Source organism: Anomaloglossus baeobatrachus, chromosome 6 (genome assembly GCF_048569485.1).
Source record: "Anomaloglossus baeobatrachus isolate aAnoBae1 chromosome 6, aAnoBae1.hap1, whole genome shotgun sequence".
NCBI lineage: Eukaryota > Metazoa > Chordata > Amphibia > Anura > Aromobatidae > Anomaloglossus > Anomaloglossus baeobatrachus.
This window is the reverse complement of record NC_134358.1, coordinates 549,775,597-549,790,596: the sequence shown is the minus strand read 5'-3', so window position 1 is coordinate 549,790,596 and position 15,000 is coordinate 549,775,597. Positions and strand designations below refer to the sequence as shown.

The window sequence follows — 15,000 nt, the reverse complement described above, 5'->3', positions numbered from 1 at the left end:
CTTAAAATTTTATACTGTTCATTTCTTTGTCAGTAGGAAAACTTACACAGAATCAGCAAGGGATCAAATAATTATTTCCCCCACTGTACGTCTGTATATCAGTCACAAAGTGAATTTGTGCACTTGTACATTAGTTCAATACAAAAGGTGCGCGGTTCCTATTTAATTTTTTATTTTTTTTTGCAGTATTTGGTAATTGTCGGCTACAATGTATGGCATTTATGGGTTTTCTTTAAACTTTGATGTTTTCTTTAATACTAGCTGTACTACCCGGCTTCACCCGGGTTAATAACTGCTGTTAACAAAATAGCATGTATTAACAAAAATGTATTCTGCACACAAAAACCACAAAACAAATAGAAATGTAATTATTAAAAGGCAAAAACTAAGCTAATAGAAGCATTTCACAACATATATTTCAACACCACAGATATTCCACACAGATTTAACTAAATTGACCAAGTAATGTGCTCCGTCTGTCTCTTTCCAGATCTGTCTCTTTCCCCGTCTGTCTCTGTCTGTCTTTTTCCCCGTCTGTCTCTTTCCAGGTCTGTCTCTTTCCAGGTCTGCCTCTTTCCCTGTCTGTTTCTTTCCCCGTCTGTCTCTGTCTCTCTCTTTCCCCGTCTGTCTCTTTCCAAGTCTGCCTCTTTCCTCGTCTGCCTGTCTCTGTCTCTTTCTTTGTCTGTCTCTATCTCTGTTTCTTTCCCCATCTGTCTCTTTCCAGGTCTGTCTCTTTCCCAGGTCTGTCTCTTTCCCCATCTGTCTCCCCGTCTCTTTGTCTGTGTCTTTTCCTGTCTGTCTCTTTCCCTGTCTGCCTGTCTTTGTCTGTCTCTATTTCTCTGTCTCTTTCCCCATCTGTTTTTATCAAGGTCTGTGTCTTTCCCCATCTATCTTTGTCTTTCCCCATCTATCTTAGTCTGTCTCTCTGGCTGTCTCCTCCTTCCCTGTCTGCCTGTCTCTGTCCCTGTCTGCATGTCTGTCTGTCTCTTTCCCCATTTGTCTCTTTCCAGGTCTGTCTCTTTCCCCATTTGTCTCTTTCCAGGTCTATCTCTCTTTTTCACCGTCTGTCTCTTTCCCTGTCTGTCTCTATCTCTCTGTCTCTTTCACTGTCTGTCTCTATCTCTATGTCTGTATCTCTCTGTCTCTGTCTGTCTCTGTCTATCCGTCTCCCCACCGACATCTTATTACCTCACATATAAGCTTCTTATACTATAAATGTCTTTTGTTTCTATAGCAACCACTCACAGCTCCTAGTAATAACTTGTAGTTCCAGGCTCCATTTACTTTAATGAAGGCATGTTTTTTGGAGAGTAACTGTAAAGCACGGGGTTAAATTTTCCTGGCAAAGCATAGTCTACGACGTTCCCTGGGTCACATGAGGTGTCTGTGCAAAATTTTAACTAATACAATACTGTGCAAAATTTTGTGATTGTAAATGCGACGGTGCGGATTCACTTTTCGTTTCACTTTTTCCCCATTATGTAGATAGGGGTAAAATTGATTGGTAAATTGGAACGCGCGGGGTTAAAATTTCGCCTCACAACATAGCCTATGACGCTCTCGGGGTCCAGACGTGTGAGTGTGCAAAAATTTGTGGCTGTAGCTGCGACGGTGCAGATGCCAATCCCGGACATACACACACACACAGACACACACACATACACACACACACATACACACACACACATACACACGTTCAGCTTTATATATTAGATTTAGATTTCTTTCATGTGTCAAACAAAGGGGGTAACCTAAATAACCGGAGGGCTTCTCTTCAGTTCAGCACAAGGTGCATTGTCATGAAGTGTTATAACTAGTGTTGAGCGGACCCGGATCCGCAAAATCCGGATCCGCACGGTTTGAGCGCCCGATTCGAGTCCGACCAGTACGGGATTCGGGGTGCACGATCCGGATCCGTTTTTTTTTTTTTTTCCTCTCTCTCTCTCTCTCTCCTCCTCCACCCCCCCCTCCCGGATCCGGCTCCCCATTGATTTACATGGCTGCGGATTCCGGATCGGATCCAGACTTCTGCGGCAACCCGATCCGGATCCGCCGGACCCGGATTATGACCTATCCGCTCAACTCTAGTTATAACAATAACTCCCTAACAATATGACGTTTATTCCAGATGATTGTGTGTCACCTCCGGAGACAGGACCATGTGGGAAAATTTTGCAACGATATTTCTATAACACACAAATAAGAAGTTGTGAAGTATTTATATATTCCAGCTGCGGTGGAAATGGAAACAATTATAAATCACTGAGCGCATGTGAGCAAGCCTGCGGGAAAAAGTAAGGTGGGTGTTTTTCACTACTTGATAGATAGAGGGATGGATGAATAGATAGATTTGTGTAAAACAATGTGATATATTATTAGTTTTTGTACCATTTTCGATTAATTAATTTTTTTTTTTTTGCAGAGATAGAGATGGTAGATAACTGGATCATATACACACATCCAGGTTCTGCGATGTCCACATGACAGTTCTGCTTGTCACACTTATGCTCATTATTTGGAAAATTCTTGCCCTATGATTTTTACATGTCCTTTGGAGATGTATAATAAAGTAGTAGAAAACATTTTTTTTTGCCTCTACTTGTTCATCAGAGCTGACGATCTATGTACACACTCACAACATATAAGTGGCCAATCAATCATGACCAATATGTATCTTTAATATGAAGCTCATACAGTGAATTGAAAAAGTATTCATATTCATGAACTTTTATACTTTTTTTTTCCATGTTACAACCAAAATCCTAAATGTGTTTTATTGAGATTTTATGTGATACAAGTGCATGTTAATAAATTAGAATATCATCAAAAAGTTAATTTATTTCAGTAATTCAATACAAAAAAGAGAAACGCATATATTATATAGAGTCATTACACACAGAGGGATCTATTCCTATATATTATATAGAGTCATTGCACACAGAGGGATCTATTCATATTTATTATATAAAGTCATTACACACAGAGGAATCTATTTCAAGTGTTTATTTCTGTTAATGTTGATGATTATGGCTTACAGTCAATGAAAACCCCAAAAGTCACTATCTCAGAAAATTAGAATAATTAACACAAAACACCTGCCAAGGCTTCCTAAGCATTTAAAATGGTCCCTTAGTTCCGTTCAGTAGGCTACACAATCATGAGGAAGGCTGCTGACTTGACAGATGTCCAGAAGGCAGTCATTGACACACTCCACAAGGAGCACCAACAAAATCAATATGCAAAACCATAAAATTTGTAAATCTTTATTAAACAAATTAAAAAAATGTTGCAACAAATGGCACCTCCCATGGGGCAGATGTACTATATTGGGAACACATAGATGACCCCCCCCCCTATATATATTAATGTAATAGTAACAACGGACCAAAGACTATCAATATGTAATACTACTCCATTATTTACAATTTACAAATGGAACACAAGTGTCATAAAATCAAGATAGAATTATAATATCACATAATATATTTACATAATAATGGTCCCATAGTGGTACGAAATATACCTAGAAACGGGGAGCAAAGAGAGTATGCTGGCGTTCCCCACACCCAACGCACGTTTCACATTAGCAATGATTCTTCCAGGAGTCCACAAGGAGTGTAAGCCACAAAAGATCATTGCTAAAGAAGCTGGTTGTTCACAAAGGGCTGTATCCAAGCATATTAATGGAAAGTTAAGTGGAAGGAAAAAGTGTGGTAGAAAAAAGTGCACAAGCAACCGGGACAGCCTTGATACGATTGTTAAGAAAAGGTCATTCAACAATTTGAGGAAGATTCACAAGGAGTGGACGCTGCTGGAGTCAGTGCTTCAAGAGCCACCGCACACAGACGTATCCAGGACATGGGCTACAAGTATCGCATTCCTTGTGTTAAGCAACTCATGACCAATAGACAATGCCAGGAGCAGGGCCGAACTGGGACTAAAATTCAGCCCTGGCATTTGGGGGTGCACAGGCCCACTTTTTGCGTGTTGAATGTGTAATATTTTGTGCGCATGTAGATTGTGTAACACGACCATATAACATGTAGTCACGGCTGCGTCCAGTATTACAGCTCAGGCCTATTTATTGCTCTTAGTAGCAGGACCTGGTGAAGCCGCTATTTCCCTACAGAGCTGGGTCTCGCAGATAATGAAGAGGATGCTGCTCTCCATATAATGCTGCGTCGTCGTCATATAGCTGATGGGCAGGGACACAAAATCACATCCCCCTGAACTAATATTGATGACCTATTCTCCTGGTGATAATTTTGGACACATACCACTTAGGGAAGGTGCAATGACATTTTTTGGGGGCAGATCCCACCATGAAAAGTTCTATGAAAAATCCTGGAACCACCATCTGCCTCTCCTCGCTGTGCACAGGATCAGGATTTTGAGCATCTTTTACCCAATTCAGGTTTCTAAAACCACCAAGTGATTAATAAAAGTGGCCACTCCATTCTTCTGGTGTTTTCCACTCGGAAAACGCTCCGTATTTTACAATGCAGATCATTGGGAAGGCTCGGGAGATGCCGGAATCTACAACTCCCAGCTTGTCCTTAACAATGGTGAGGAGATGCTGGGAGTTGTTGTTATCAGACTCCGGACCATACAGGAACCACAATACTGATAAGACGCAGCAATATCACAAATAATCATTACATCCAGGTACCTTTATAGGGGACATCTTCTGAGTCCATCCCATCCCTTTTGTCTCCACGCAGTACAGAAGCCATGATGAGGTTTCATGCCCACCGCTCGTCTCTAAAGACCTCCATCTTTATTCTTCAGCAGCACTTCCCCACACAGCACCTTTACAAATAAAAGTATCATTATTCTGCCCCATAAATATAAGTATCTTCCATGCTGTGCCCCTGAAGAAATAATTGCTGTGCTTCCATCACAAAATATCCCCCCACACTGCCCTTATCCAAAATACCTCCCACACTGCCTCTCTCCTTAATATACCCCCACACTGCCTCTTTCCATAACGTCCCCATACACAGCTTCTCTCCATAATGTCCCCTCCACACTGCTCTCTTTGTAATATACCCCCACACTGCTTCTCTCCAAAATATCCCCCATATTGCACCTTTATTATTATCCATTTGTAAAAGAGAATGGCACTCACCAGATATATGCTGTGTGGAAACTTATTTATTCAGGCTTGGAGGTTACATGTGCAGGGCGGGTAGGTGGGGAGGGAGAGCTAAACATGTCCGACGACGGCCGTTTCGCATTTGCAAAGTGCTTCAGCTGGTCTGAATAAACGTGACATCATGTCAGTTTTTAACCACATAAAACATGTGGCTGATGTCAGGTAATTAAAATGGGTTAAAAACATAACATTTCACCAAAACTTGGAAATATAACAGCGAATTAAACAAGATATACATTTCTACAATAGAAAAATCACAGAAAATTCATCCTAGGAACACACTCAGATCATTCTTATCGTTTAAACCTAGCGGGCCTGTGGCATTAAATTTCATGATATATTCTGCCTCCCGTCTAAGTAAAGTGTTGTGGGTGTCACCACCTCTAGCTGCAGGTTCAACCAGATCTATACCTGTGTCGCGGGCGGAGGAGGGGATGCTGCGCTCTCCCACTGCTCGGGTCCGGCTGCCGCTGCTGCTTGGTGGTGGCTCGAGCGGTGGGCCGGATCCCGGGGACTCGAGCGGCGTTCCTCACCCGTGAGTGAAAAGGGGGATTTTTGATTGTGGGGGTTTTTGATTATTGTCCGTGACGCCACCCACGGTTGTGGTGATTTTGGTGACACCACCGCTGCTCTGGACGGGGATCCCGGGAGCGGTGACAGGGAGCAGCTTTGTTGTTATTTCTCCCCTCCGTGGGTAGGGGGTTGGTTGTCCCGGGGCCCGGTGATGGGGTAGGGATGAATGACAGGCGGGTTACAGGGCCTGGTGAGGTGCAGGGTCGCAGGGGCAGCGCTGTGCCACACGGCACGGTGGTACTCACTCAGCCAATGATGAAGACACAGTTCTCGGTAAAACACACGGCTGGATGGACGGGTCCCACAGACGGCTGCGGTTGTTTCTCCCGGCAGGTTGATGGTGACTTCCTTTCCCTGCACCTATGTAGTGTTTAGTTCCGATGGGTTCCCACCGGTAACCCGCTCCCCGACTTGGATATGGGCCGGAGGAGCCCCTTTTGCCCACAGGCTCTGGCCCTGAGAAACGGTTGCCTTGGCGGTGGCGGTGTCTCCCTTACTTGGTTGGACTGTTGCCTTCTGTCGGGACTTGGCTGTTGGGAAACCCAGGAGGTTCCCTTCACTAACGAATTTGGCAAATTCACGGCGACTCCTAGCCTTGCCGGGGTCCGTAAGCCCCTGCCAGATGGTGCTGACTTCTCTTTGTGTACTGGTCCGGTACCGCCGGGCCACCGCCCATCCACGGTCCTTACGGTAGACTCCAATCGGTCACTCCTGCAGACGGTCACCACCGTCTGCCAACCTTGCTGTACCGCCCGGGCCACACACCCGGGCGCTGTCAGTTAGTTGCTCCACTACCACTTCACCTCCTTCCACTTTCACCTCCAAAACTAATCTGTCTGTTTTCCCGCCTCCAGGACTGTGAACTCCTCGGTGGGCGGGACCAACCGCCTGGCCCACCCCCTGGTGTGGACATCAGCCCCTGAAGGAAGGCAACAAGGGTTTTGTGTTCTGACCTCGGTGTGCCTGACCGGGAGTGTGGGGTGTGTGGGTGTTGTGCTCTGTGGCCCCTGGCTTGTCCAGGGCGCCACACCTGCAAAAGTCAGAACATTACAGTCAGCGTCATGGTAGTTTTTTACGTGATTGATTAAACGCATAGACCCTACTCCACTCGCAATAGAATTTCTGTGCTCTCTAAACCTGATAAATAACTGTCGTATAGTTTTACCGATGTAAAAATAATGGCATGGACAATATATAATGTACACTACCATTTTCGTCCTGCAGGTAATTAAATGCCTTACCATATGTGTATGGCCTCCAATTTCCAAAACTCTGCCTTTCTGTGAAAGTCGCAGAACGAGCAATTGCCGCATCTGTAATTACCTACTGGGCCAGTACGGTGTAACCAGGATCTGGGAGGCATATAGCGTTTTTTGACTAATATGTCCCCAATATTTTTACATCGTCTGTATGTCAATAGAGGTTTATTAAGAGCCATTTCTTTGAGCTCCTGGACTCCTTCAATAATATGCCAATTCTTGTTTATAATTGTTTTTATCATTTGGTCCATAGGGCCATATTTAAAATTAAAAACAAAACGTTTCAATTGTTTTATGGCATGTGTCTTAACAGATTTTTTATTTTCATTTTTATCAGAGAGGAGTTTTATTTCTGCCTGTTTTTGTACTTGATCAATCAGATTTAGGGGATAACCCCCTTTCTATGAACCGTTGTCTCAAATCTAAAGTCTGGGAATTCAATATGTCTGGACTGTTCGTGATCCTATTCAGTCTTAGGAATTGACAGAAAGGGACGGATTGCAAAACGTGTCCTGGGTGGGCACTTTCATGGTGCAACAATGTGTTCACAGTGGTGGGTTTCCTATAGAGTTCCCGTACAATCCTCCCATCCTGGGCAGTTAATTTTACATCCAGGAACTCTATAGTCTGATCAACAAACAAATATGTGAACAACATGTTATAATTATTTTGCAAATTTAGATATGCCACAAAGGACTCAAATTGTTCTCTGTCCCCGTCCCAAATTATCAGCACGTCATCAATAAAGCGTAAATATTTGGTGTTTAGCTCTCCCTCCCCGCCCTGCACATGTAACCTCCAAGCCCGAATAAATAAGTATACACACAGCATATATCTGGTGAGTGCCATTCTCTTTTACAAATGGATTTCACATTGTCTTCTTTCATGTGCACCCCAGAGCTGTACTGATCCATACCATTATATATAGGACTTGACAATATATTTGCCTATGGTGCGGAGTAGTGCCCCGGTTTTCCTCTTTACACATTGAAGTTGACCTTTATTATTATTATTATTATTATTTATTTATATGTAACACCCCTTTAATTTGCCGCTGGGGCAGGGTGTTCGGTAGTTCTCACCTTGATATGACGCAGTGCCTCCACCCGAATCTTGCTAGGAGCTCTAGTGGAATGCAGAAGGGTCTTTGTCTTCTGCTAGGGGTCGACTCGGGAAACCCCTACCCACGCTCCGTACACACTCACAATAACTGAGGTTAGAAATCTTAACAGGTTTATTTGCAGGAGGATGACAATGGTAATTGCAGGGAAAAAAGCAAATAACAGTGAAACGACAGGTAGTGTTATGCAGTATTCTACAAAAATGCAGGAGGGGCTCTTTGTACTAGACCTGAAGGTTAGGGGTAATGCTTCCTCTTTACCCTACACCACACACTCTGCTGACTACTTACAATCTACCAACTAACAGCTGCAGCCTCACAATTGACACAGTCCCAAATTGGGGCCCCAGTTGCCGCGGATGTCGGTGCGCTTGCAGTACGTTGGCGCGCTTGCAGTACGTTGGTGCACTTAAAGTAATGAAGGCAGTATTTCCCCAGGGCTGGTCCTATACAAACTCCCAGTTAGTGCAGTCAAAAGTCCTCTCTAGCAAGGCCTTGTAATTTGCTCCAGCACACTTCTCAAACTGTACAACTACAAGTCCCAGCAATGTCCTACTCACTCTGTCTGCAGCAGGTCTGTTCTCTCAGACTATTCCACACTGGGGCGTCTGGATTCAATGTCTGGGAGGGAGTTGGTACAGCAGGCAAAATCCTTCTTCGGTGCGGTAAACCTGGAAGGCCGCAGCTCCTACTAATGGTGCCTCCTGTCACTTTCTTAGACAGTCTCTCCTCACCCAGAGTTGCAGCTTCCCGCCTCCAAGATGACTCAGCTCCCTTCCCCCCTCCGTCCTGTTTCCTCCTCCCCCAGATTTGCAAGGCACCTTGGGAATTGTAGTATTCTCCAGTTCAACCAAAGAAGCAGCATCTGTAGAGGTGAATGTGGGTGGAACACTATAGATCGCTCCCAAAGCAGGTGTCACATATATATTCCCCCCAAACTGCTCTTTTGTAATGCCCCCCCCACACACATAATACAATGCACCCTACATTACCCCTCCCCCCCACACACACAATACAATACACCCCCATTACCCCTCCCCCCACACACAAAATACAATGCACCCCCATTACCCCTCCACACACAATACAATGCACCCTCCATTACCCCTCCCCCGCACACAATACAATGCAACCTCCATTATGTCACGCTCCCCGGGTCCCGACGTCGTTCCTTACTCACCGCTCCAATCCCCGGGTCCCCTGCCTCCAGCCACACGTCCTCCTTGGCACCGCTCCCTGCTCTGGCCTCCGGCACCCGGGCGTCACGCATGCACATTAGGGGGCGCGCGCGGTCACTGACCTCCTCTTAAAGGCCCAGCACTTCCTAACAGGATATTGCATCAGTCAGGGTCAAGTATATTAGGATCTTCCTGCCTGGAGGGCGTCGCCTGTTCTACAAGTTCTGCAAGCTAGGAGTCCAGGTCCCCATGTGCCTTGCCTGTGCTAATTCTGTCTCTTTCATAGAGTCTGCTCTGCCTCCGTAACCGGCTCCTGAATCCGGGATTGCCAAGAGGTCCTCCGGTGTCCGTCAGCGGGGAATCCCACCACCGTTACGTCAGCCTGTGCCTGTCTGTGATCCCCGGCTTCACCCGGCTGCCTCCCCGTCACATCCAGCTAACCCGGATCCCGTCTGAGCTTCCTAACCAGCACCCGTACCGGACTCCCTTAATTGTCTCCAAGAACTCTGTGGCTCTAAAGACTCCGTTCTACCCGTTCCCTGAGGGACGCTATCCCGGTCCCGCTAGTACTCCGGCTACCGTGTACCTAGGCCCTCTGGTGGGGTGACTGGACAGTCCCCGTATAGGGGTTAGCTCCAGGTTGCCTCACCGGGGGAGTCCGGTGCACGGCCCAGAGGATCCACCATCACTCGGACCTAACACATTACTACTCCTCCACACACACACACACACATACACACACACAATACAATGCACCCTCCATCCCCCCACACACACACACAATGCACCCTCCATTACCCCTCCCCACACACACACACACAATACAAAGCACCCCCATCACCCCTCCACACACAATACAATGCACCCTCCATTACCCCTCCCTCACACACACACACACACACACACAATACAATGCACCCTCCATTACCCCTCCCCACACACACACAATACAATGCACCCCCTATTACCCCATGCAACTCCCACACACAATACAATGCACCCCCATTACCCCCTCCCCCCCACACACAATACAACGCACTCCCCATTACCCCATGCAACCCCCCACACACAATACAATGCACCCTCCATTACCCCCCCACACACACAATACAATGCACCCTCCATTACCCCTCCCCCCCACACACAATACAATGTACCCTCCATTACCCCACACACACACACACAAAATACAATGCACCCCCCATTACCCCATGCACCCCCCGCACACAATATAATGCACCTCCATTACCCCTCCCCCCCACACACACAATGCACCCTCCATTACCCCTCCCCACACACACACAATGCAATGCACCCTCTATTACCCCTCCCCCCCACACACACACACAATACAATGCGCCCCAATCACCCCCTAAACACACACAAATACAATGCACCCCCGATTATCTCTTACACACACACAATACAATGCACCTCTCATCACCCCTCCCCCCCACACAATACAATGCACCCCCATTACACCTCCCCACACACACAATACAATGCACCCTCCATTACCCCCCCCACACACACAATACAATGAACCCCCATCACCCCCTACACACACAAATATAATGCATCCCCATTAGCCCCTCCCCACACACACAATTCAATGCACCCTCCATTACCTTTACCCATAAACAGTACAATGCACCATCCATCACCCCCTCCCCACACTCAATAAAATGCACCCCCCATCACCCCCTACAGATGCACTCATACAATACAATGTACCCCCCATCACCCCCTACACACACAAAATACACTGTCCCATCACTACTCACTCCTGCCTCCCCCCCTCCCTTGGAATACAGTTCTCCCCCTCTGCCTGTCACAAAGCTGTGTTCCTTCACAAATATTTCCCCATTATGTGTTCTCAGCCCCTCCCCACTCATCCCCATTAATTAAACCTGTCATCTTCGGCTCCTCCATGGAGCGTTTACCGCTGCCCGATGCATCCAGTGTAGTGCCCGCAGCACTATGATGACGTCAGCAAGGTGCTGATCTTACCACGTTGCTGCATGTTGTGGGCGGGGCCCAGTCCTGGCGCACTGTTCAAATGTATTTACGTCTGAAAGACGCAAATACATTTGAATAGGAAGGAGGAAGCTGCGGTCACCGCCACTGCCACCGTCGCGCTCCTCAGCAGTGTGTGCATGCCGGGCACACTATCACAGCAGGGCCGGCACAGCGCGTTGCGCTGCCTCCTGGTCCTGCTGCAGCAAGTGTGCACACGGCAGATAATGCTGCCCGGCATACACACACTGCTGAGGAGCGCGGCGGTGACTGCAGATACAGAGGCCCACTACAGGCACAGGCCCACTACAGGGTCCGGCCCATCTGGCATTTGCCAGTATTGCCCTATGGTCAGTCCGGGCCTGATAAGAGCCCACTGGTGGTGGCCACAGCTTATAGGCCCCAAAACTGGTGATAGGTTCCCTTTAAGTGTATTTTATTGGGATTTTATGTGATATACTGTATATATATATATATATATATATATATATATATATATATATACATATATATATATATATATATATACTTATAAACAAAAATAAGCAAATATTTGTGAAATATAAAAGAAATAATACGTGGTTTTCTAATTATTTTCAAAATATAAATCTGAAAATTGTGACACGTTTGTATTCAGCCCCCGTGAGTCAATACTTTGTAGTTTCCCCTTTCTCTGTGATTACTGCTTTAGGGGTGCTTCACACACAGCGAGCTCGCTGCCGAGATCGCTGCTGAGTCACGCTTTTTGTGACGCAGCAGTGACCTCATTAGCGATCTCGCTGTGTGTGACACTGAGCAGCGATCTGGCCCCTGCTGCGAGATCGCTGCTCGTTACACACAGCCCTGGTTCGTTTTCTTCAAAGGCGCTCTCCCACTGTGACACACAGATCGCTGTGTGTGACAGCAAGAGAGCGACGAAATGAAGCGAGCAGGGAGCAGGAGCCGGCGTCTGGCAGCTGTGGTAAGCTGTAACCAAGATAAACATCGGGTAACCAAGGTGGTTACCCGATATTTACCTTAGTTACCAGCCTCCGCAGCTCTCACGCTGCCTGTGCTGCCGGATCCGGCTCTCTGCACATGTAGCTGCATTACACATCGGGTTAATTAACCCGATGTGTACTGTAGCTAGGAGAGCAAAGCTAAGCGGTGTGCGCTGGTAACTAATGTAAACATCGGGTAACCATACCCGATGTTTACCTTAGTTACCAGTGTCCGCAGCTTCCAGACGCCGGCTCCGTGCAAGCGCAGCGTCGCTTGCACGTCGCTGCTGGCTGGGGACTGGTCACTGGTCGCTGGTGAGATCTGCCTGTTTGACAGCTCACCAGCGACCATGTAGCGATGCAGCAGCGATCCTGACCAGGTCAGATCGCTGGTCGGATCGCTGCTGCATCGCTAAAGTGTGAAGGCACCCTTAGCCTTGTTTAGTGTTCATTGTCATTGATGTTTAGGGTCATTGTCCTGCTGGAAGGTGAACTTATGCTCCAGGCTCAAAGCCATTTGCAGCCTCTAACAGTTTTTCCTCCAGGATTGCCCTGTATTCAGCCCCATCCATCTTTGCATCAACTCTGACCAGCTTCCCTACCCCTGCTGAAGAAAAGCAAGCATCCCAACAGCAGGATATTGCCTCCACCATGTGTGACGGTGCGGATGGTGTTTTCAGGGTGATGTGCACTGTTAGTTTTTCATCACACAGTATTCTGCATTTAGCCCAAAAAGTTATTCTTTGGTCTCACCACCTTCTTCCATATCCTCGCTGTGTCCTCTACATGGCCTTTTGCAAACTGCACTTCTTATGTTTTGTTTTCACAAATGTCTTTCTTCTTGCCACTCTCCCGTAAAAGGCAGATTTGTGGAGGATTTTCCTACCTAAGCTGTGGATCTCTGAAGCTCCTACAGTGACCATGTGCCTATTGACTGCTTCTACAATAAGTGCTCTCCTTCTTGGGATGTCAGTTTTGGTGGCCGTCCATGTGTACCGTCCCGCACTCGGCTGCAGCAGAGCCGCTCGGATCCTGGCTCATGTGTCGTGGCTCGAGCGCCTCCGGACCGGGGGTCACGTCGCTCTGCAAGGGGGCTGGCGCTTTGAAGGGGGGGGTGGTTAGATTTAAAGTTCGTGACGCCATCCACGGGTTGTGGTGAATGCAGGCACCACCGCTGCCGTTGACTAGGCTCCCGGGGACGGTGTTATGCAGCTTGGTGTTGACCCCTCCGTGGGTAAGGGGGTTGATGGTCCCGGGGGGCCCGAGGGAGGTGCTGAGGCGAGAGGATGGGTGCGTGTTGGCGTGTCGGTGCGGTGCGGCGCAGTGCGTGGCCCGAGGGCACTGCTGTACTCACTATTACAGACACACTGGAGTCTCTGGTAAACCAAACAAGATGGTGGACGGTGCCCTCAGCCGGCTGCGCTTCTCCCCTTTTTCCAGGCTGGTGGTTTCCATTTTTCTCCTGCACCTCACTTTTAGTAGAATGGTGACTCCTATGCCTGAGCAATGGTAGTCCGCTCCCCAGCTTTGTGTGTGCCAGTAGAGCCCACTTGCCCGCAGACCCTGGCCCGCGGGATATCGATGCCTGGGCGGTGACTTTCTATCCCTCTGGTTGGGCTGTTGCCTTCCTTCGGGTCTTGGGTGGGGAAATGACCTAGAGTCCAGACCCTAATCAGTGAATTCGACTCGGTCCAGTGGCTTCTGGGCCTCGTACGGGGTCTGAGTACCACTAAACTGGTGCTCTGGTTTCCAAGCGGTTCCCTGGTTCAGTACCGGCGGGTCACTACCCTGCCCCGGTCCCTTATTGTTCCACCGGCTGTAATCCCAGCTCCTGCAGGCGGCCACCACCGTCTGCCTTCTAGCCAAAGTGCCCGGGCTCCAACCCAGGGCACTGGACAGATTTACTCTTCTTAACGGCTCCCCTCCAACTACTCCACACTCCTCTCGGAACTGCTCTCTGACTAAAACTGTCTTTTTCCTGCCTCAAGGCCTGTGAACTCCTCGGTGGGCATGCCAACTGCCTGGCTCCGCCCCCCCCTGGTGTGGACATCAGAACCTGAGGGAGGTGACTAGGTTTTGTAGGTTGGCTGCTGTTACCTTATTGGGGGGTTGTTGTTGTGCAAGGGCCTGTCTGTGACTACCTGGCTAGTCCAGAGCGTCACACATGTCTTGGTAGTTTGCAGTTGTACCATACTCCTTACATTTTTTGATGAAACATTGCACAGTTCTCCGTGAGATGTTCAGAGCTTGGGCTATTTTTTTATAACCTAACCCTCCTTTACTCTTCTCCAGAAATGTGTCCCTGACCTGTCTGGTTTCTTCTTTGGTTTTCTTGATGCTGTTTGATCTCCAATGTACTCAAACCTTTAAGGCCTTCACAGAACAGCTCTAGTTATAGTGAGAATAAATTAGGTGCCTTCTGGAGGCAATTCATCAGTCAGGACTTTATTAAGGGGTATCAGACTACAGGGGGCTGAATACAAGTGCTCGTCACAATTTTTAGATTCATTTCCTTTATACTTCACAAAAGAGAGAGTAAAAAAAAAAAAACGGATCCGGATCGTGCACCCGGAATCCCGCATCCGGGTCGGACTCGGATCTGCCGCTCAAACTGTGCGGATCCGGATTTTGCCGATCCGGGTCCGCTCAACACTAGTTGCAACATGAAAAAAAGTAGAAAAGTTCATGGGGTATGAATACTTTTTCAAGACACTGAATG

At 47.6% G+C, this 15,000-nt stretch overlaps 1 long non-coding RNA gene across 1 annotated transcript in view; it reads left to right on the top strand.

Moving 5' to 3' along the window:
- Positions 1-2,695, top strand: part of LOC142244596 (uncharacterized) — a 5,642-nt gene extending 2,947 nt beyond the window's left edge. Inside the window, exons 2-3 of the long non-coding RNA XR_012724599.1 lie at positions 2,129-2,299; positions 2,423-2,695. This is a non-coding gene — a long non-coding RNA (uncharacterized LOC142244596). The remainder of the gene's footprint in view (positions 1-2,128; positions 2,300-2,422) is intronic.
- The last annotated feature ends 12,305 nt before the right edge of the window (positions 2,696-15,000 follow it).